General features: G+C 44.6%; 1 protein-coding gene across 2 annotated transcripts in view; it reads left to right on the top strand.

The window, feature by feature from the left end:
- Positions 1-22,401, top strand: part of LOC147693099 (laminin subunit beta-2-like) — a 251,162-nt gene that overhangs the window by 72,000 nt on the left and 156,761 nt on the right. The gene's annotated exons all lie outside the window — the stretch shown is intronic.

Raw genomic sequence — 22,401 nt, 5'->3', positions numbered from 1 at the left:
AGGGCACTGGTGGTGAGGTCTGGTTAGCAGGCCTCAGTATCCTCTCTGATTCGAAAAAGCAGCTGCTTCAGTCAAAACACTTGGGGGTGACCATACAAAAGAAGTTAAAATGACAAAATACAGAACTATTACATAATGCCACATAATTCGCATTTTTTTGCCACTTAATTTTGCCAGCCATGCTACATAATTTGGTATTTCATTGCTGCATAATTCCAGACACCCTGTCTTTCCCGCTCCAACTCTCCTGGTGTAACCAGGAAGAGAGCACTCACCTCTTCGGATCTCATTCGCTTCTCCTAGTGTTACGAGAGATGGACAACTTTCATTTCTCTCCTGGTGTAGAGAGACCCCTCGCCTCTCCTAATCGGAGACTGCTCAAGCCTCTTGGTACTATCAGAGAGGCACAGCTCACACCTCTCTCCTGGTGTAATGAGAAAGAGACTCCTCATTTAAGTTAAAAAAAGAATTTTATTTGGTAAAAGGAGAGAAAAACAAGGTGTCAATACAAAGTACAAAAAGAGTATAAAATATAGGTACATTAGCAAGCAATGGGCATAATACAGTTACAAACAATAATAAAATCTAATCATGAGCATCAGAACTAAATAAAGTGGAGACAATAAATGTAGAAATACGATTATGCAAAAGGAAGTACATATAATTGGGGGTGCCGCTCGAGGCTGCATAGCGGACATTTGAAACCTTCCCTGCCGTGGAACTTTGCCAGCAACACCGGGACTCTTTAGAATTTGGGGGCACTTGCCGGAACCAGCTGCGGGACTGCTGGGACCAGGTAGCACAGCGCCAAAGACACCGGCCGCACCTGGGTCCTCTTCCCGCCCGCCCCCTCAGCATTCTCTATTTAGGCTGCTCAGCACACGCGCACGCGGGACGCGCGCGGGTGAGCGCCGGGCGAAGACCGGGCCAAGAGTGGGCCCGTTGTAGCCCGTTAGAGACCGTGTAAGGCCGAGCTGGGCCACCCCCCCAACTCCTGATTTGTAACTGGACCCACATGTAGGTGTTTGTTCAACATTAGAATCATACGAACTTGTTTGTACTAAGGAACATTCATTCCATAGAGTCTTGTGGGTTAGATATCTATCCTAATAATCATGTGCACAAGAGGGTCTAGAAGTAAAACCGCAGCGGGGGGTCTGCCACAAACAGGCACACTAGATAACTTCCTCCTAAGGGCTAATTCCTTTATAGACCAGGAAATTACTTCTTTGGAAAGAAGAGTATCCCAAGATCTAGTGCTTGCTAAAAGATCCTCTATGGGTCAATTTGCCACAGCCAAAACCCCTGAACAACATAAGGCTAGGGCTACCTTAGAAACCCCTACTACAACCAATGCAGATATTCACGCCCATAGACAGAGCCTACCTGCTACGGTAGACCTATCAGTACCCCATTTCTCATTAGACCCCCAATCAAGTGTGGATCTGAATAAAACCCCAGACCTAGTAGATATCACTCCCCCTACTGATTTGAGTAACACCCAGCTGAAGGCCAGGAGGCAGGGAGCCATTCCCAAAAAACCTAACCCTAAAAATGAAAGGGAGAGGGGCAAACAACTAAGAAAGGCCCCTGTGGCCTCTGCCCAAAACTTGTCTATAGCTACCGAGCCCCCCGGTACCGCCCCTATAAACGAAGCAACCTCTAGTGTGAACGCAGAAGCTTCGGACATCTTAGACAGGATCAGCGTTAGGGACGATGAGGTAAACATTTCACTCCTACCCAGGATTGCTGAACTTTTTAAACTTTACCTCACCTCCATCGAGACAAGATTAGCTTGCATTGAAAAACAGATAGCTGACCTGTGCGATGTCCCAAAGAAAGTAAATTCAAGGGGGTCTAATAAAGTAGGGGGAACTAACTCAAGTACAAACCCAGTAAAACCCACTGCTCCTGTTACCAAAAAACCATTAGCAACTGTGACTAACACAAAATCTAAGTCTTACTCCCTCACCACGAAGCTAACAGTATCTAAAACAAGAACCTGTGCCACCCCATCGCAAGAGGGGCCCACCTTTCCCAGGGACCACACGATGCAGCCAAATAAGAACAACAATGGCGGCGGGCCACATAGGAGACGACCGGTGAACTTGCTTCCCGAGGCAAGCCCCTATGTGGTGGTCATGACGGGGGTCCCTGAACTGAGTGAAGCTGAGGAGGAACCTAATTGGTCTCTAAAAAATAAAGTCCAATATTGGCTAAATACAAACAGGCCCCTACCCCCGAACCTTACTAGTAAGATCTTGACAGTGCGCAGGGTAGCATGGGTGGGCTATGAAAGAAAAACGGTACAGGGCGATTGCATATTGGTTAACTTTGCGGACCCCCATACTGTTGATTATATATGCACCTGGAACATTCAGGATAGATATGAGGGGATCGCAACACAACGTCTTTCCTTCTTCTATTCCCTCCAGGAGCGGAACAACACGCAACTGGAATAATGACAGTAACTGGCACACAGTAGGGCGTCCCTTCAGGAATGAAAATTGGGGTACTTGGGGTGTACAGGGTTTCAAGGAACAAATACACAGGGGCAATTGGGGCAGCCTCCTGACCGCCAACAGGTATAGTTGCCTAGAGATGGTGGACTGACAGCCAAATTCTAGTAATCCTTTAGTGGGGGGGAGGGTGGTCCATGAAGCCATCAGGGAGGCAGCAGAAGGGCACTGTGAGCCCACTATTCCCAGGTTGAGCAAGAAACTTTCCCCCCATACCAATAAGAGAAGTCTCATCCCGCTCAACCAGAATAATCTGCAGTCTATGTCCGTCCTGGGTGATTTAGCAGTAAATGGGATGATTAATCGTCCTAATGCAGATCATTGCGATAGGGGTTTCATCTCCCTCCTTTCATGGAATCTGGCGGGTTTGGCTAATAAATTGGACTCCCCTGATTGGGGGTATTTATAGATTCACAGGAAGTATGCCTCTTTCAAGAGACATGGGCAAGAGAGGACCATCTGCGTGCAGGATTCGATACATTCGCAATTGGGGTGAATTGAAAGGAGAAGGGTCGCCCGTCAGGTGGACTACTTATTTGGGTGGCCTCCCACCTGGGCTGTAAAGCAAGGGCTCTACTAACTAATTCCCTAGATGTTCAATGCGTACTCTTGGAATGGTCTGATGTAACAAAATTGGCATTGATAAATGTCTATTCAAGACCAGTGGGCATAACAAAAGTTTCTAGTACTATCGAAGAACTAGCGCTGTTCTTGAGCACTTTCCCCAAGGGTATTCCGTATGTGGTTGGGGGAGACTTCAATTGCCAATTTGAGCCCCTTCCATCATTCCTAGAAGGTACATCCAATGAGTAAGATGAACAATGGGGAATCCCGAAACCGGCTGGTCCAGCAGTGAAGTCTTGGTCGCCACTAGCAATGCAAATTACCTGTTTAACCCTAGCGAATTCCCTAAGGGCCTGCAATGGTCGGGTGAGTGCTGATATTCCACCTAAACCAACTTTCAATAAACTGGGGCATAATTCCAGATTGGACTATATACTTGTGGAAATTTCCGAATGGGCCAGAATTGTGGACTTTAATGTAATCCCTCGAGCCGACAGCGATCACAATACGCTGATTTTTAAATTTTCACTCCCGGGTGTCACTACCCAAAAACAGGGTGGTAATAACTGTGCGGACCCGAGATTGATTCTATCTACAAACCGGCGTAGAGTTCGCTGGTCCAAAATTGTAGGAAATCCCCAGGACATCCAGAGGCTATACGCAAAGGTTGCTCCTGTCTTGCAAAAAGTTGTCAACCATATAAACCATTCTCTCTCGCCTGAGGAGACTTGCAGAGAACTAGGTGTACTGCACCTAGAGATGTGCACCACTTTATCTGATGTTCTGAACCCGGAGCAGAGGTAACGCAAAAGCAAAGGAAGGGGGACCTGCGCCCCATGGTTCAATGCCGCCTGTAGAAAGGCTAAAACTGATCTACTAGCGGCTATGAAGCAGCAGCATAATATCTCCTTGGTAAGAACTAAGAGAAGGGAGTATAAATGCCTCATTGCTAATGCTAAGACTGAATGGGACTATGGTAATTGGGCAGACATGACTGATGCGCTCAAACTCCAAGATGCCAGGAAATATTCGCAGATTGTCAAAAATGGCTCGGCTGATCCCACCCCGGCTGTAGAGGCCAATATCGCACCCAGTGTGTGGGAGGATCATTTCAGATTTCTATACACTGAGGCTGACATGGACCCTAATCAGGCTCAAGCTGATCTGATGACAGGCTCGACCCCTACACCATTTCTGGACACGGACAAAATTAGTCTGGCAGAAGTAGGCGCAGCTATTTCCAGACTTACCACTGAAAAAGCCCCCGGGGTTGGACAAACTCCCTGGTGACCTATTTAAAAATGAACCTATGATCTGGGCTCCATATCTACAGGTTCTATTTAATGCAATCCTGGAGGGGATGCCGGTGCCTGCTACTTGGCTGGGGGCAGAGATTGTTCTCATCTTCAAGAAGGGTTCTTCTCTGCTCCCAGCCAACTACAGGCCTATTAGTCTAATGGACGTCGACCAAAAGATTTTTGCTAGGCTGATCCTGGACCGTCTATTAGAATGGACCGAAGATCACTCAGTCCTGAGCCCATATCAGGCGGGTTTCAGGAATAAAGTGTCCACTGTAGACCAAGTCTTTCGACTTTCCATGATATTTTGGAAAACGGTACAGCTGGAGGGTGGCAGCCTCTACACTGTATTCGTTGACCTAAGAGTGGCCTTCGATCTGGTACCGCGTAGGAAACTCTGGTCCGTGCTCTCTGGTTTGGGGGTGCCACAACACCTATTAACTATGAATATCAGATTACACACTGATAATTATGCCCAGGTAAGATGTGGCAGGGAGGGGATATTGTCCAACAAATTCCCCGTTGACAGGGGGGTTAGGCAGGGCTGTGTGCTTGCACCGACTCTGTTCTGCCTTTTTGTCAACGGGGTAATAGCGCATTTGAATGGGGTAGAGAATATTGATGCTCCCAAACTTGGAGGCAGCAGGGTGCCCGCAATTATGTTTGCGGATGACACCCTGCTGCTCTCCAAGTCCCCAAAGGGGATTCAGCGAGTTCTTAATGGCTTCGAGGCATTTTGTAAAGACCATGGCCTTGAGATCAATGCATTGAAGACCAAATATATGGTCTTCAACCCTCCATTTCGAGCTCGCTCTAATCCTTCCATTGGATCTAATATGCTAGAGAGGGTTCGAACCTTTGACTACCTAGGGATCACCCTAAATGAAAAAATGTCATGGGTTCATCAACGGGAGAAAGCGCAATTAAAGCTGGCCCAAATAGCAGGTGGAATTACCAAATTAATTGCCAAGAATAAATCCACTTTCAAGCCGGTGGGTCCCGCCCTAGAGATTTATGGAGCACAAGCTAGGGGAGCGGTTATGTATGGAAGTGAACTCTGGGGCCACATGTGCAACCGCGATCTGGTAGTAACCGAGAACAATTTTATCAGACAACTCCTATCACTTCCCTCTAGCACCCCCCTGCTGCCTATTAGACTCGACCTGGCCCTGAGACCTCTTGATGAAGACATGGGCCTGCTGCCCCTGTTATTTTGGCGCAGGATCTGGTCAGTTAGCGAACTATAGGTTAGAACTGCAAGAAATTCTTACTCTCCCAAACATCGGGAAAATTCCCTGGCTAAATTTTATTAAGAAAGAATCAGGGAAATTAGGGACCCCTACCCTATGGTCTGACCCTCTTACATCTTGTCCCAGGGTTACACCGAGGCAGCTCATTATCCAGTATCAGGAAAGTAAATTTGGTACCCATATGCAAGGAACTGCCCCAGGCACCCTAACGTCATCATTCTTAATAATCAAGGACAGCTATAGGTACGAAACTGTCTTAGACATCATATCCCCAACATCAATCAGGAAACTGTATCTCCAATGGAGGTATGGTAGTTTACTGTTACGGGCCCATACTAGTAAATGGGCCGAACCATCCCCGTCTCATTGTCCAGGATGCAAATCCGAACAAGAAACTGATTTGCACATATTGTTTTTCTGTAGTGCGTATGTGCAGGCGCAGAGAAAATGGATTCTCTCATTATGTAAAAACTTGGGCTTCTCCCATTGCCTGCAAGCATACAGGGTGTTTAAGACGGATCTATCTGGGCATATTGTCTTTGCTTTAGCCAAATACTTGGGGTCCGTCTGGCACAAGAGGAGACATCTTTTAAATGGGGACCTATGAAAAATCACTAAATGATAAACCCTGAGTTAGATATTCTGAGAATGTCAAAAGGCTGCTCCTTGTACTTGTATATTGTTTTTACATGTTTTAATGCTTGTATATATGTTAATACTTACTGTTTTATATTTTATGCTATTTGTACCTTTTATGGCACATGATGCCGAAATAAAGATGATGATGATGATGAATTGGTAATGAAGGAGAAAAGGAATGTGGGGGGCATTTAAGGGGGTTTGAAGACTTCTTGCTGTGAAGGTTGTGGGTGAAATGAGCGTTTAGCACATACATCAAGGTAAAGCGTAATAGGAAGCGATAAGTCCATGCGTTTTGCTGCCATGTGAGCAGGAAAAACAAAGGCAGTGTCCAGTCTATGATTGTGACAAACATTATACCACCATGCTTTAAAGGAGATGTTAGAAAAATTCTTCCAGTTGACTGTAATCTGCTGAAACGCAACAGCTAACAATAAATCAATGATCTGAGTGTTAAGTTCAGCATCCACCCAACAAGGAGAAAGACTTCCTATGAAAATGTTAGTGTAAGAAAAAGGAATGCAAGTGTGGAAAATTACATTAATTTGAGCCCCAACCTGCAACCAAAAATCATGAACAGATTTACATAGGAACAGCATATGAAATAAAGTTGCTTGCGGGGAAGAACATGACCAGCAAACGTGTGAAGTGGCTGGAAAGCGCTTATGAAGGTCAAATGGCGTAAAAAGAAGTCTATTGTAAATGAAGAACAAGGATTGTGTCAGGGATGGACCAAGATGTGGCAAGATTATGTTCCCGCAATTCATCCACTTTAGATTTGGGTCTAATGGAGTCTTTAGTTGAAAGGTGTTTGTAAATAAAGGAGGCTTTAGGAGTAGTGCGCAGAAAGGAATGAAGTAGTGAGGCAAGGGCTGGGGAAGAAGAAAGGAGAGGTACTTGCAAAAGGCGGGTGTAAGTTGCCACTACAGTCTCTTTAAGAAGGAGGTATTTGTGGGCAAAAGAAGCAGGCAAACCATACGTGGTGCGGAGAGTTGGGAAGGGTATGAAAGAAGAATGTGAAAATAATTGGGAAACCCAGATTAACCCTTTTTGTCGCCACAACTTCCAGTAAAAGGGTTTGTCACGAATCAAGAGGGAGGTGTTATGCCAAATGGTGGAGGTAAGGAAATCAGCAACAGTCGCAGGGGAAGCAGGAGAAGAAGATAAAAGTAGTTTAATGGTGAATTTGTGAATGGGAGTGGGAATAGAAGAGGACTTACGTGAAAATGAAATATAATCAGCGAGAGAAAAGGTGAAAGAAAAAGGCGTTCAAGTTTAGCCCATAAAGGGCAAGGAGAGACAGGGTCTTGCAGCCAAAAAGAAGCCTGTCGTAACAGAAACGCCTTATGGTAAACTGGGAAATCCGGGAAGTTAACTCCGCCTTCTGACTTGGGACGTATAAGCCTAGCTAAGGACATTCTAGGTTTTTTGTTGTTCCAGAGAAAAGATATCAAAATTGAGTTAATCTTCCTGAAAAATTTAGAAGGGAATGATACAGGGATGTTAGAAATAGTATAAAGGACTATAGGAGATAACATCACTTTGATGGTAACGAGACGGCCCCACCATGATAAATAAAGGGGATGCCATCTAGACGTTAGGTCCAATAGTTTTTGAATGCATTTATTTAAACATAGGGAGACCGTGCCTGAAATAGAGGGGGTAATATGTAGGCCAAGGTATTTAATGTGTGAAGAACTCCATGTAAAATTGGAAGTGCTAAAATCAGGCTTAAATGTGAACTTCGTCAAGGGCAAAATCTCACATTTATCATTATTGAGCTTGTAGCCAGATATCTGGGAATAATCTCTTACTTCGGCAAGGAAGGCAGGGATAGATTCAATGGGGTTGGAGATAAAGAGTAAGATATCGTCAGCATATGCGGCGAGCTTAACTTGGGAATCCAAGGCTTGAAAGCCATGAATGTTGGGGTTTTGACGAAGCTTTGATAAAAAGGCCCTAAAGCCAGGTTAAAAAGAAAAGGGGATAAAGGACAGCCCTGACGTACGCCTCTCCCTAAGTCAAAAAAAGGAAGAGACTAGGCCATTAGCGCAAACTGCCGCACGGGGATTAGAATACAGTAAAGAAATCAAAGAGAAACATTTGGGACTAAAACCAAACCATTTAAGGGTATGAAAAAGATAGGTCCACTCAACCCTATCAAATGCTTTCTCAGCATCTAGGGCAATTGCTGCGAGGGAGTGGGGTACGTTATGGGATTTTGATAAGACATTGAACAAAAGTCTGGTATTATCAGTGATAAATCGACCCTTGACGAAGCCTGAGTGTTCCTCACCTAAGAGATCTGGGAGTAAAAGGTCAAGACGCGCTGCAAGTGATTTAGCAAATATCTTGTAGTCGATATTGACCAAAGAAATGGGCCTGTAGTTTTTGCAATATTGAGCATCTTTTCCTTCCTTGGGTATAAGGCAGATGTGGGCGTCAGAGAAAGAACCTGAGGAAGCACCTAAGGCACCAAATGTGTCTATAAGAGAGTGTAATTTTGGGATGAGGAGTTTTGAGAAATGAAGGAAAAATTCAACAGTGAGACCATCTGGTCCAGGAGCCTTGTCTTTTTTGAGAGTTTGGAGCGCTGTAAGTAATTCTCGCTGAGAAATATCCAATTCTAAGTGAGAAAGATCAAGAGGGAAATGGTCAGGTTTGTGTATGGTAGAAAAGAAATGATCCAAAGACTGGGAAGAGGGTTGAGTTTCAGAGGAGTACAGTGTTTTGTAGAAAATAGAGAATTCAGTGAGAATGTCTGCGTCTTTATGTTTGAGAGTAGAGTGAGTGTTGTAGATGGATTCAATGTTCAATTTGTTATGTTTGACTTTCAAATAATTGCCTAAAATGTTCCCGGCTTTATTTCTATCTCCATAAAACTTTGCACTAGATTTCAATAAATACAAGGAAGCATCCTCTGTGGATTTTTTGTTGAATTTCATTTTGGCATTGACTAGGGCTGTAACACTGTCTTGTGAGTGTGAAGTAAAATAAGCGTGCTCCAATTTCTTAATATCTTGAAGGAGATCCCCAGTAAATTTGCGGGCAATTTTCCTTTTCTTTGCCACATATCCAATTATGAAATCTCTTGCCGCAGCTTTAAAAGCATCCCAAATGGTGTGCTTGGGGATGGAAGGGGTATCATTGAACAGAAAAAATTAGTCAAAAAATTAATTAAAGGAAGCAGTGAACTTGGGATCCAATAGAAGGGCATTATTAAAGCGCCACCTCTTAGGTCCAACAGGCTTAGAGAGTATATCAAGATGTACTATGGTAGGGGCATGATCCGAGAGTAGAATTGGACCAATTTCGGCATTAGTAAGAGTTTGGGCAATGTTGTGAGTAACAAAAATATAAACAATCCGAGATTGGGAATGATGGCATGGGGAATAAAAAGTAAATTATCTTGCCGTCGGATTGCACAGGCGCCAGGTATCAATGAGCTTGTGCTGGGAAATGGCTTGAGTGAAGAACTTGTGGGACTTATTTGGGAAGTAGGGAGTTTTGGAATTCCTGTCAAGGAAGGGATCAAGAGGTTGGTTACAATCACCTGCCAAGATGAAGTTGTCATCAACAAATCTGGTGATATGGCGAGAAAGGTCATGCCAAAAAACAGGATCACCACCAGTGGGGGCATAGACATTGAGAAAAGAAATTGGAACACCCTTAAGAGACAATTGAACATGTATCCATGGGCCTTCAGCATCTGACTCCTGAGTAATCAAGGAGTGGGATAGGGTTTTACGACATAAAATAGCTACTCCATTTCGTTTACCGTCACCCTGGGAGTAATAAGCCTCACCCACCCAACCTCTTTTGAGTTTAGCTGATTCTGCATCAGATAAATGAGTTTCTTGCAAAAATGCAACATCAACATTTAATCTAGCTAGGTGGGACAAGATTCTTTGTCTCTTGATTGGAGAATTAATGCCCTTAACATTCCATGTAATTATTTTCAATGACATAATATATAAAATAAAATAAAATGAAAACAAGGAGCAAATTCAAAAAGAGAGCCCATGAAAAAAGATGAGCGAAAGAGAGAGAAATGATCAAAGATGCCAGAAATGAAGGAGAGAAAGAGTAGGATAAAAGAAAAAAGTATAGGCAAGAAAGAGAAAAGAAAACAGTAAGGAAAAAAGAAAAAAGAAGTAGGAAAAAACAGGTATATGCTAGGAAACAGAAAGGGAAAAACAGAAAACGTAAGAGAGAGAAATGCAGAAACAAGAGAGGATAGGAAGAAATCCCCAAGAGTAGAGAGCAAAACATAGGAACAATGGAAGTGAAAAAATAGAAGCAAATAGAGAAGAAAAGACACCTTTAAACAGGGGAAAAATGCGGAAGTCAGGGAAAGGGGAACAGAAGAGAAAATGTACATGATGAACAAGAAGGAAAACTGTACTTACGAGGAGGGAAGGGAGCACAATCAGGAAGAAGATCAAACGAGAAGGAGGGGGGGTAGAACCAACTAGAGGAGGCAGGGCGATCAGGGTCAGCGAACCGCCCAGCCGGGGGAACAATACGGAACGTGATATGTAATATGTGGAAAAAGAAGAAAAACATTAGAGGACAAGACCACTGAAGATAACGGACAGTAAGGAGATCATGTGATCAGAGAAAATAAGCGGGGAAAAAGTACATAAAGGAAAGAAGGAATGAGTACAGAAGCATATAGGAGCAAAGAGCACAACTGTTAAACTCGGAGAACGAATAAAAGAGGCAGAACAACGATGAATATCAACCATCTAAAAAGAGAGAAGACAAGGAAATCAGGTAGGGAAAGAGGAAGAGGGACCAGAAAGGTCCATGTCAGTAGCTTGGCAGGAATTCAGGAAGCTCTGAAGACGGACTGGATCCTCGTAAGTTGTTGTTTTGTTATTGTAGGTAACCCTAAAGAGACACGGGTGGAAGAGACCGTATCTGGCACCAATGGAACGAAGAGCAGGTCTCATATCCAGGAAGGCCTTACGTCGATTAGCCGTGGTTTTTGCATAATCTTGCGCGAAGAACAGGGAGGATCCTGACCAAGTCAGACGAGGAGAGGCTCTGGCTGCTGAAAGAACCTTTAATAGGTCGGTGTATTCTAGAAAATACATGATGACGCCTCTCAGTTTCAAAGAAGTGGAGGTAGGAGAGGGAGCCCGGCCAAGTCTGTGGGCCCGTTGTATGTTAAGCATAGTGCCTTCCGGCAAGTGCAAGAGGGTGGGAAGAAAAGATTTGAAAAAAGCAATGAGGTCATTCCCCTCGCAGCCCTCCACCAGGCCGTAAATGCGTAAATTGTTGCGCCTATTTCGATTTTCAAGATCCTCCACCTGCTTTTGAAGAGATGCAACCTGTGAGTGTATGTGGGAGACTTTGGTCGATGACTCCTGAAGAGAAGAGACGCTGCACTCCACAGACGTGACTCTCGCATCCATTTGAGACCATTATCGGTCAAAACCTGTAATTTGGCGTTGGTTTCTTCCATAAAAGGACGAAGTGCTCTTATCTCCTCCAACAACAGTTCCATGGAAATGGCTGAGGCAGGGTTAGATGGAGAAGGAGGGCCCTTTTTCAGCCTTTTGGTGGTGCCTTTCCCTACGGTCTGCGCAGATTGCTCCAAGGAGGACTGTGCTATGTGGACGGAAGATGCTTGGGAAGCTTCTATTTAGGCAAAGGCCAAAAATACCTTGGAATTTTAAATGAAGACACGCTGCGAAGATTTGTTGACACCGTTCGGCGTGAGTTTGCCCATGTAAGATAGCCGTCAAGGAGAAGGACATTCAAATAACAAATACTTAGGGTCTCCGTAAACTGCAGAACAGCTGGACAAGAACAATGTACCAGAAGATAAAGAAAAATAGTCTTTTACGCAGTGAGGGAGATTAGTAAAAACAGCAACCGTAAGTGGTGTATCCAGAAAAAAGATATCAATATTCACAAAGTGGCCGCCACAACTGGGAAGCTGTAGAGAATGAAGGCAGCATTCTTAAAGAGCGAGGAAAAGCAGCCGCAGTTAGTAGGCATATCGAGTCAATAACAGAGGAAATATGGCCCACCACACATGAGGAGCAGAGCTGCAAGCATCAGAGAGGCTGTCACAGGAAGCTGCACACGACGGAGAAACAACACTGACACTTCAGAGGCACAAAATAGCGGCTGCAACTATGATGGAGCCGCGACCGGAGATGCAGCAGCAAAAAAACGTCATAGGAGAGCCTCAAGAAGCCACATGAAGAACTCACATCATGCCCGCCGTCTTCCGATATAGAAGCCCGCTGTCAGCGAGTTCGGAGGAAGTCGCGAACCGCTTGTGCCCCTCAGCGGGAGCGGAGCACTCACGCCGATGCCGCCATCCACATCGGGCGCTAAGCCACGCCCCCCGAAAGAGACTCCTCATATCCCACAGTACAGTCAGAGATAGACAGCTCACATCTCTCTTGTGGTGTAGCTAGCAGGAGAACCAAATCCCACTGTAAGTATTGGTATTGTTAACAATAGATCTTTGATGACAGGGAGCTCATACCTGTCTGTAGGTGAGACCTAAAAAGGATGTATCATAATGCTCTTGAGAAAAAGCTAGAGCGCGAAAGGCAGGGTGCCTGGAATTATGCAACAATGGAAGACCCAAAAATGTAACATAGCTGACAACATTAAGTAGCAGAAAATTGCAAATTATGTGACAATATGGGCCACAGTCTGTGGCTGTGATATTTCTGCATTTTGTCATTTTAACACTGTAAGGAAATGCCTCTTTTTGTATGGTCACCCCTAAGTTTTTCGACTGAAGCTGCTGTTTTTTCAAACTGCTAAACAGACCTCACTGCCAGTGTCCTGATCCTATTGCAAAGGGCTAACTTACCTTTAAGTTCCTAGTGAATGGTACCCTGGTACACAGGGTATGGTATGTAAGTTAGTGGGGGACCCCATGCTTGCAGCACTGGTTGTGCCACCCTGGAGGTCCCCCAAGTAAAGCAAGTCCCCCAGTCTGCCACTGCAGACTGGTAGGGCTGTGGTGCGTTGCTGCCCGACTTTTCCATTTAAATCAATGGTAAAGCTTCGACTTCCCCTGGACATGTGTGTAAGTCACCCCTCTGGCAGGCCTATTGAGCCTTAAAGGCAAGGTGCAACATATGACACAGGCAAGACATGCACTTTACATATCCTGACAATAAAACACACAAAACAATCATTTTACTGTGGAAAGACTTGGTCGCCCAATTGGCACGTGCAGGGTTACACACTGATCCCTCAGCTGTGCCAAATCTGGAACGGTGCAACCAAAGTGGGCCCTCCAAGGTATCAAATAATTCATTACATTAAGCCCAACTTGTATCTCAAGTCGAAAGTAATGTAACTTGTTGCTTTGTGCAGCTTTAGCGAAGCTGCCACTTTGTTGCCTTTAAAACTCCTGTGCCTTCCTGGTCGCACATGGTGCCTGTGTTCTGAGAATCATTGTATCCCCATGAGTGGCTGCCCCCCCCTACGTCACGGGGTGCAGATTTAGACATATTGAGAGACAAAGGGGCAGAGAGCGCCCGCGGGGTCCTTGTGCCGACCGCGTTCACAGCCTCGAGCCGCCAGCAGCCCGAGGCGGTGTACGAGGCTGAGTGTTGTATTGTAAGTGCAGTTATAAAACGTATTGTAAGAGCATATATTAAACACTGGCCACCCCTTTATTTTAACTCCAATTATAAAACGCTTACCGTCCCTGACGAAGCGCTTTAGGCGGGGCAGTGCTGCTCCGGGAACCCAAGGCCAGTTCATTGTTTATTGCCTCCAGAGCAGCGCTGCCCCGCCTAAAGCGCCTCGTCAGGGACAGTAATCGTTTTATAATTGGAGTTAAAATACAGGGCTGGCGACTCCAACCTTATGAACGCGGTCGGCACAAGGACTCCGCGGGCGCTTTCTGCCCGAGACACGAGCCATGTCTTAACAGAGCATGCGCAAATGGCAAATGTTAGGGGGTACATGGAAAGATGGTGGGCGTGATGGCACGTCATCGGCACGTCATCGGGCCACAATGTGCGCATGCGTGCGCTTGCGCAAAGCAGGGGGGTCCACTACCTCACGGGGGGCAGCGGATCATAGAACACCTGCACCACGAGACAGCTTTCTGCCTCCTAGACATGCCAACAACTCTCAGGAAAGAGAACAATGAAGGATTGCAGAGCCAGGGAGGTGTCACCCCCCCCCCTCCTGCAGGAAGCCACTTAGATTTTACCCCCAAAAGGAAGGCTTCAAAGCCAAAGCTGCCTTTGAAGAGCAGAGGTGGGACACAGGGGGAGGGCTGCCTCATTGGTAAGGTAGACAGACAGGCTGGCACGAGGAGCAGAGAGGGAAAACTAGTTGCAAACCGTTTTGCCCAGGGGCATTTAGCCCTGAGGTAGCCACACCCCGGGGTGGGATTGAGAGGTCTGCACACAGAGTGGTCTAGACATTTTGGGAGTAGGTAAAATGGTGCATCCTGGGATTGCCAGATGCCACACTCCACAGGAAGTAGTCACTAGGTGGGGGAAGGGGGGTCTGGAAGCCCATTGACTACCAACTGCATCTTGCCCTGAGGGCATTTTCGGAGCCTATGAGGGGCACACCTGGCAGCCAGACCTCAGATTTCATCCGACTCGGAAAAAGGACAGAAGAAGGACTTCTTTACTGCACAGAGGGACCAGCAAAGAGAAGCTACACCTGTTGCACCTGGTGGTTTGCGCAGAAAGGTACTGTGCCTGCCATGTCCTGCTCAAGAACAAGTCGACTCCAGAGCCCTGTCAAGCCAAGAGAACTTCAAGGGCCAACATGCCTGGACTCCTGTTCGCAGCATGGAGACCCAAAAGCTGAAGAAGCCTGCTGGGGCACGTTGGAAGCCCAAAGTCTTCAAGCTGCTATCACCACTGCCTTGCTGCAACGAGGACCAAGAGCCAACGTGCAAAGTTCAACCAGAGTTTGCTGAGCCCAGAAGTGCTGTCAGAGAGTTGTTTGGACCCTCAGAAGGCGAGTTATTGACCTAGGAAGGATTGGGCTGTGACCACGACCATGGGCGACTGGACAGTGGCAACTGGAATTCGGACAGACCAGAGAGGACCTTGTGGGATGTCGACCCAGCAACCAGGACACCCTCACATCTTTGTGGACAAAGGTATCCCTGCATGAAGACCGTCATCAACCACATCGCGTCCGCAGTATCCTTAGAGCAACTTCAGCATTCTTCATCCCTTGCATCAGGACCACTCTATATGAATCCATTGCAAGAAGACCTATCGGCCGCGTCGCGTCCACAGCATCCAGAGCATCTTCAGCATCCTTCATCCCTTGCATCAGGACCACTCTATAGGAATCCATTGCAAGAAGACCCATCGACTGTGTCACATCCACAGCATCCAGAGCATCTTCAGCATTCTTCATCCCTTGCATCAGGACCACTCTATATGAATCCATTGCAAGAAGACCCATCGACCGCGTCACATCCACAGCATCCAGAGCATCTTCAGCATCCTTCATCCCTCGCATCAGGACCACTCTATATGAATGCATTGCAAGAAGACCCATCGACCGTGTCGCATCCAGAGCATCTTCAGCATCCTTCATCCCTTGCATCAGGACCACTCTAAAGGAATCCATTGCAAGAAGACCCATCGACCGCGTCACATCCACAGCATCCAGAGCATCTTCAGCATCCTTCATCCCTCGCATCAAGACCACTCTATATGAATCCATTGTAACACAGATAAAGTGCCTGGAACTGTTGAAGGACTGCTTCTCCTGTAAAGGTAACTGATCTAGAGGTCCTTGCTGGTCCCCTGATTAGCTCCCTGCTAGAGTTGGTCACCCAAAGTACTGCAAACCAACCGCATTGGTACTTACCTAACTTTTCTTTGAAAAAGTTTCTAAGTGTCCCGTTCGTTGGCTTTGCCAAGGCTTATTTTCGGTTTAGTGAAATCGCTTTTATTTACTGTTGCTTGTTAGGCCTATATCTCCAGAACCCTCTGGGGTATCCCTTTCATTTCTTGAGTGTTGCGTCGATTTCTTCTTAATTTGTTTTGGTGCTGTTTAAATGCTTAACACTGGTTCCTCTATGTAAACCTTGCTGCTCAGTGCCACAGACACCCAGGATTGAGGTGGGGGGTTGACGGACGAAACCCAAGAGACTTAAAGGGGTTGATAAGTGTACATGGTGAGGTTGCAATACACGCCATATAATACACCCCATTACCTCACAAACACACATTAGACTTTGCTGAAATCGCAATCCAAGCTATCTTCTTATATTGCTGATCTGTGTGCACTTAAATCTAAAAGACACAGTGAATAAACTAAAACAGGCTTTCAAAATGAAACATCAAATTGATTGTCACTTGTCCGCAAAGGTTCGTAAAAGCAGTTCTAGAGTTCCATATTATTTTATTCACCATCACAAAAATGTTCACATTGTCGTGATTTATAGATCAATAACCAAGGGCTGTGTAAGTGATGAAGAAAACTTAGAGCATATTCTCTGTTTATCTCAATATTTGTACTGTCAAAGAGTCAAGTATTCTTCGGGTTACTTATGTTTACCCGTGCAGGAGTCAGAAGTGTCAAATCAGCAGTTTTGATTGTGTCATCAAGGAACAGTCAGTGAAATAAAGAGTTGAAAAGTCATATCTCTCACTGTTCCAAGGAGCTTCTGAAAGCTAGCGTTGCTTTGCTGGGGATTTTTTTCTCCTGTTATTTGTTTTATTTTCGTCAAGTAATTGCTAGTAACATTTATAATTTCTGTCATAAATAGGACCGTTTCTTAAAAATATTGAGACATATTACCAACAACTAGCGATAGTTATCGCTATGTTGGCTTAGCGGCAATATTATTATCGCTGAGCTCCGCCGATTTTTATCGCAGATAAACCTTGCTATTATCAAGGTTTATCTCAAAAGCGATAAAAATCGGCCGAAATGCATGAATATCGCTGAAAAGTCAGCGATATTCATGCATTACCGAGCTAATGCTCTTAGCCATGTTATCCACCTACCATTGGACAACATGGCTAAGAACTGCTCTGGGCAGGCGTTAGCTTTTGGAGATATTTGCGCTTAGCGCGAATATTTCCAAAAGTAGGTAATAGGAGATAGTGATGTTAGCGACTGTTTCCAGTCGCTAACATCTTGGCACGCCCACTTTGCATGTCATTAGTGATAAATATTGCTGACTTGCAAAGCGGGGCCCAATATGGTCGCTATCTCCTACTAGCTGTCGCTAACTGGTGTTATCGACAGCTAGGTAATAGGGCGATAAAATTATCGCCGCTTTAGCGGGTAAAATTCCTGCTAAAGCGGCTATAAGGCCCTTGGTAATATGCCCCATTATTTGTAATAAATTCTATGTAGCAGCCGTTTTTACAAACACAGCTACACTATTATCCTATTTGATAAAATGTCATCAGACAAGAAAGCATATTATACACTCTCATGCACATTGATGCTGGGTAAGAAAATGCGCCACTCAATCAGTTCCAGTTTAACAACTGGATTCAGCAATCAGCGCCTGAAATGTGACAGTTTAACACTTGCAGAGGGTCTGCAACCGCGCATCACGTTGCGTGCGACTTGCTTGGTAACTTTTTACCCATTTGACCTTGAAACCTAAAGGCAGATTTATCAACACTATATAAGAGTAGAGAGGCGCACACAATGAAGTCAGTGATACAAGAGAGTCCATGAAATGCGTAGATCTTCTGTTCTTATTTTAAATATATTCTTTATTTTCACATACAACAGCACAGCAAACGCGTTTCATTCCCATTCGTGCCTTGGGAATTTCATCAGGGCATATACTAGATAATCAAGTCCGTGTGAGGATTCTGGATGAGGTTCCTCTTAGGAAGCTGATGTGGAAGAATGATCACAGTAGATCACAGTGTATTCCTGAAAAGTACTTGACACTCAATTCCAAGTGGAATGGTGGTTCGAGTCCCCCGGATTGGCTGGAAAATGTCACTATGAAGAGTCAAGAAGTATATTGATTCCGGACCCCTTAGGGGGGCTCCAAGGCGGAGGGGGGGTCAGTGTGCTCGGGAAGATAACCAGCTTGGATGGGGGTGATATTCGCGTTAGTACGCCACAGTACCTGTGATATGGTCTCCGTTCTCCGCCGCTCCTCCTCGTGGAATGTTGGACGCATTCGAGTCCCCAGCCAATTCGGGGGACTCGAACCACCATTCCACTTGGAATTGAGTGTCAAGTACTTTTCAGGAATACACTGTGATCTACTGTGATCATTCTTCCACATCAGCTTCCTAAGAGGAACCTCATCCAGAATCCTCACACGGACTTGATTATCTAGTATATGCCCTGATGAAATTCCCAAGGCACGAATTGGAATGAAACGCGTTGGCTGTGCCGTTGTATGTGAAAATAAAGAATATATTTAAAATAAGAACAGAAGATCTACGCATTTCATGGACTCTCTTGTATCACTGACTTCATTGTGTGCGCCTCTCTACTCTTATATACTATTGCTCAGATATACATCCTCGGCAGCGGATGGTGAGAGTAGCCGCACCACTAAATATCTCTGAAACGGACAAAGTTGATGTGCGAAACCCTGGTCAGCTGCTGTGTGCTTTTGTTCATTGTGCAGATTTATCAACACTTTGAACCAGTGCAAAGTCAGAAAAGTGACACAAACTGGAGCAAAATGTTGATTATGTATTTACTTTCCAGCACAATTGTTATAATGTTCTGGAAGGTTGCCTTACAAGTTATGCTAATAGTGCTTTGCACTACTTTGTGTTACTTTGTGTCAAGTGGGCATTCCATGGGTGGTAAATGGGTATTAACACACTAAGAGGGTTAGAGAGGAAAAGAACTTAGACAAGGTATGCAGGCCAGGGTGTATTGTAAGCATACCCGATGATGAAGCATGTCACACACAATTTTGTGTGTGAGTGAGGGCAACTTTTACAAACACTGTGTGTGCCCCTGCATGCCTTGTCTAGGTCCTTTTCCTCTCTACCCCTCTTAGTGTGTTAAGGTCATTATTGGAGGGTTGGGGTAGTGGAGTAGAAAACCTTCTCCCCCTTTCTTCTGTGTGAGATGGTAAATGGGCATTTCCATGTTATAACCCATGATTTTTGACTCAAAGCCCTATCTACTTACAAGCATAGGTTGGTCTTTGCACCACAAAGTAACACCCGCCTGAGGCAGGCGCTACCAATGAAAAATGTTTTTATTTCTCCTAACGTTTCAAGTTTTAAAGTTTGTCTAAATTTGTCTAAGCACAGTCTTCTGTGATGGTAATGCACCCTTGCAGTGCAAACCCATTGCTAGTCTTCACACACATTAGCTGCCTGTGCTGTAAATAACAAGCATTTGCAATGCAGTCGGGCTCACCTTTGGGACCTTATATGTATTTAGCTATGCAGCGCATTAGCCCGGGTGCTGAAACATCTACTGTTCTTTAACATGGAGGTAAAGTAAGCACCAAACTGCATGGTCCAAAGCTCTGTTTTAAATATAAAATCAGGGACTTCGGTGGTCATATCACTGAAAATGCAAGATTTGAAAAAAATATTATTTCAGTTAAATTTGTCAAAGACAGAAACAAACAAAGACAGATAATTTATCCCTATGTGGTGTGCTGTCTATTATTGCATATTAACAATCTAATTACACATTTGAGTGTCTTATCATATTCCTTTCCAGGAGGTTGTTGGAATTTTTATAATTTATAAAAGCGCAATATATTATGTTTTTTATGGTATATTGAATGTACTTCGTAACATTCCTATTTGTATGGTTTTATCAAAATATGGTGGGGTTTTGTATTAACTAATCATATAAGTGCCTTGACATCCTGAGTTAGTGTGTTCCTTTGATGAGGTGTTGATGTGTATATGACTATTGCGGATATTTGTATATGAATGTGTGTTTGATGAAGTATCTCAAAAGGGAGAATTAATTGTTGACTATATACTAAAGTATATACAAGAGGTCTCGGATGCTCGACCTAAAAACGTGACTTTGAATTATGCTGCAAAGTCTGCATGGCGCTACGCACCCTGAAAGAGAGCCGCAAAGCCATGTTTAGCAGATGCGGCACTGCCTTTATCTCTCCTAGCACAGCAAAGCCAGCAACGTTGGTTTTTGTGCTGTGCTATAAATTAATATCCTACATAGGTTTTTTATTGCAATCTGCAAACCATTTCTATTTTCTATTTTCCAGGGTATAGCGCATGGCTACCCAACAGGCGCTGGTAAAGACCGTCGCTCTGGACAGAGATATCTATGAGTCACTAGAATAGATGGGCTTTCAGTGGTTTCCTCAAGGAGGTTTCTGATTTCTTTTGTCTGGTGTGGGAAGGGAGCTCATTCCAGAGTTTAGGAGCTAGAAATCTAAAGAAGCTTCTGCCTCCTAATCGTAGGAACGGGAAGAAAGTATTGACCCTCGGAACGATGGCCGTGTTTGGGGACGTAGGGAGAGATTAGAAGTTGAATTTACTGGGGTCCTTTTCTGTGCCCAGCTCGATGGACCAGGCAGGGGGACTTGAACTGTATTCTTTCTTGGACTGGTAGCCAGTGAAGAGCGGCCGGAGCAGGGTCAGCCGAGGTGCGTTTGTGGATCCTGATTGGCATCCGTGCTGCTGCATTCTGTATCATCTGCAGTCGGTTGGTAACTTATTTGGGGCTGCCGAAGTAAAGGGAGTTCCATTAGTCCAGGCGCAAGTAGATGAGGCCCTGAACTACTATTCTGCACAAGTTGATAGAAAGCCAGCTCAAGAACTTGCCAACTTTTTCACCTGGATTTCCATAGTGAGCCTTTCTTCGATCCAGAAACCTAAACTCTTCAATGATGGAGCAGGTGCCGGGAGCAACCCTAGCTCATTCGGCCAGCTTAGTTCATTCCAAAGTGAGGGGTTGTTTCCTACCACCAGCACCTCTGTTTTGTCTCCGTTCAGTTTTAGATGACTGTCCGACATCCAGCTAGTAACAAGCTTGAGACAAGCATCTAGCTGCTGTGAGGTGTTCTTAATGTCTATAGTATAGAGAGCGAGACGACCATCTCAGTGTCGTCTGCATACGAGACAAGCGCAAACCCATACGTTTGCACAATTTCTACCAGGGGACGTATATAAAGATTAAAAATGCGCTACAGATGATGGATTATGTGGTAAAGGGGGTATAATCTATAATCAGGATGAAAATGCAGTAGCCACAGAATCAAAAAATTCCAGTGGACCTGGGTGAAGAAGTGTTGGAGATGCAAAATGGGGGAGCATCTAGGCTTCCCCTGATGATTAGATTTGAATTAATAATCAAAACACAATTCTGTCTGTTGAAATGCATTATTTAATACACATATTCAGTAAGTTAATTAATTGCTTATTAATTGACCGGGTTGCATATTAATTCAATTATGTAAGTTCCTCATTTAAAATTATAATTGATTATTGAAATTAAGTATTTAAATAAGAGGTAAACAAATGGTATGTTGGAGAAAATTTTTTAGGATTCAGCATTGAACTCTAATCAAAATTCATTATTTCGAGGCAACAGATTTAGCCGTAGTTTTCAGTAGTTTACATTTCTCACTAGGATATTTTCAAATCTGTGGAGACGTCTGAATCAACACCAAGAAACTAAGTAAATGGTCTCACAGGCAAGCGCTACATTAATAATTTATAAGCACTAGCCACAAGGACATCTCATAATGCTGGCCCAAATTATTTTTATGGCCTGGCTCATGGAGATAGGCCATTTAATATATTCAACACTCTATAGCAGTTTGTCAAAGACACTTTGTCCAGGGTCAAACTGGGACAGAAAGTGGTCACGGACACCAAAATAAAACTAGCCCACATAAGTGAATCAGATTGTTAAATACGTGGTTATATGTGGTAATATGAGGGAAATCCAATGTAAAAATACCAGCTCACCAGATCATAAAACAGAATCACAAACTGTCAACAAAAGGCCCACACACTGACCTGCCAGACTATCCCTTTCTGGAATAGCCCGATTGGCCCAAAGGCCAGTCCAAACAAGACTTTCTCCAAAATCATGCCCGATCGAGCTGTATTTTAGATCTGGTATGGATGGAAAGTTAATGGAACATGGAGCTGGTGCTTAAAGCACCTTGTTTCAGGTAAAGTTCGTTTATCCACACTACTGAGTGAG

This window comes from Lissotriton vulgaris, chromosome 9, assembly GCF_964263255.1.
Source record: "Lissotriton vulgaris chromosome 9, aLisVul1.2, whole genome shotgun sequence".
Lineage (NCBI taxonomy): Eukaryota > Metazoa > Chordata > Amphibia > Caudata > Salamandridae > Lissotriton > Lissotriton vulgaris.
Note: the sequence above shows the minus strand (reverse complement) of the source record. Positions and strands in the feature narration are given on the sequence as shown.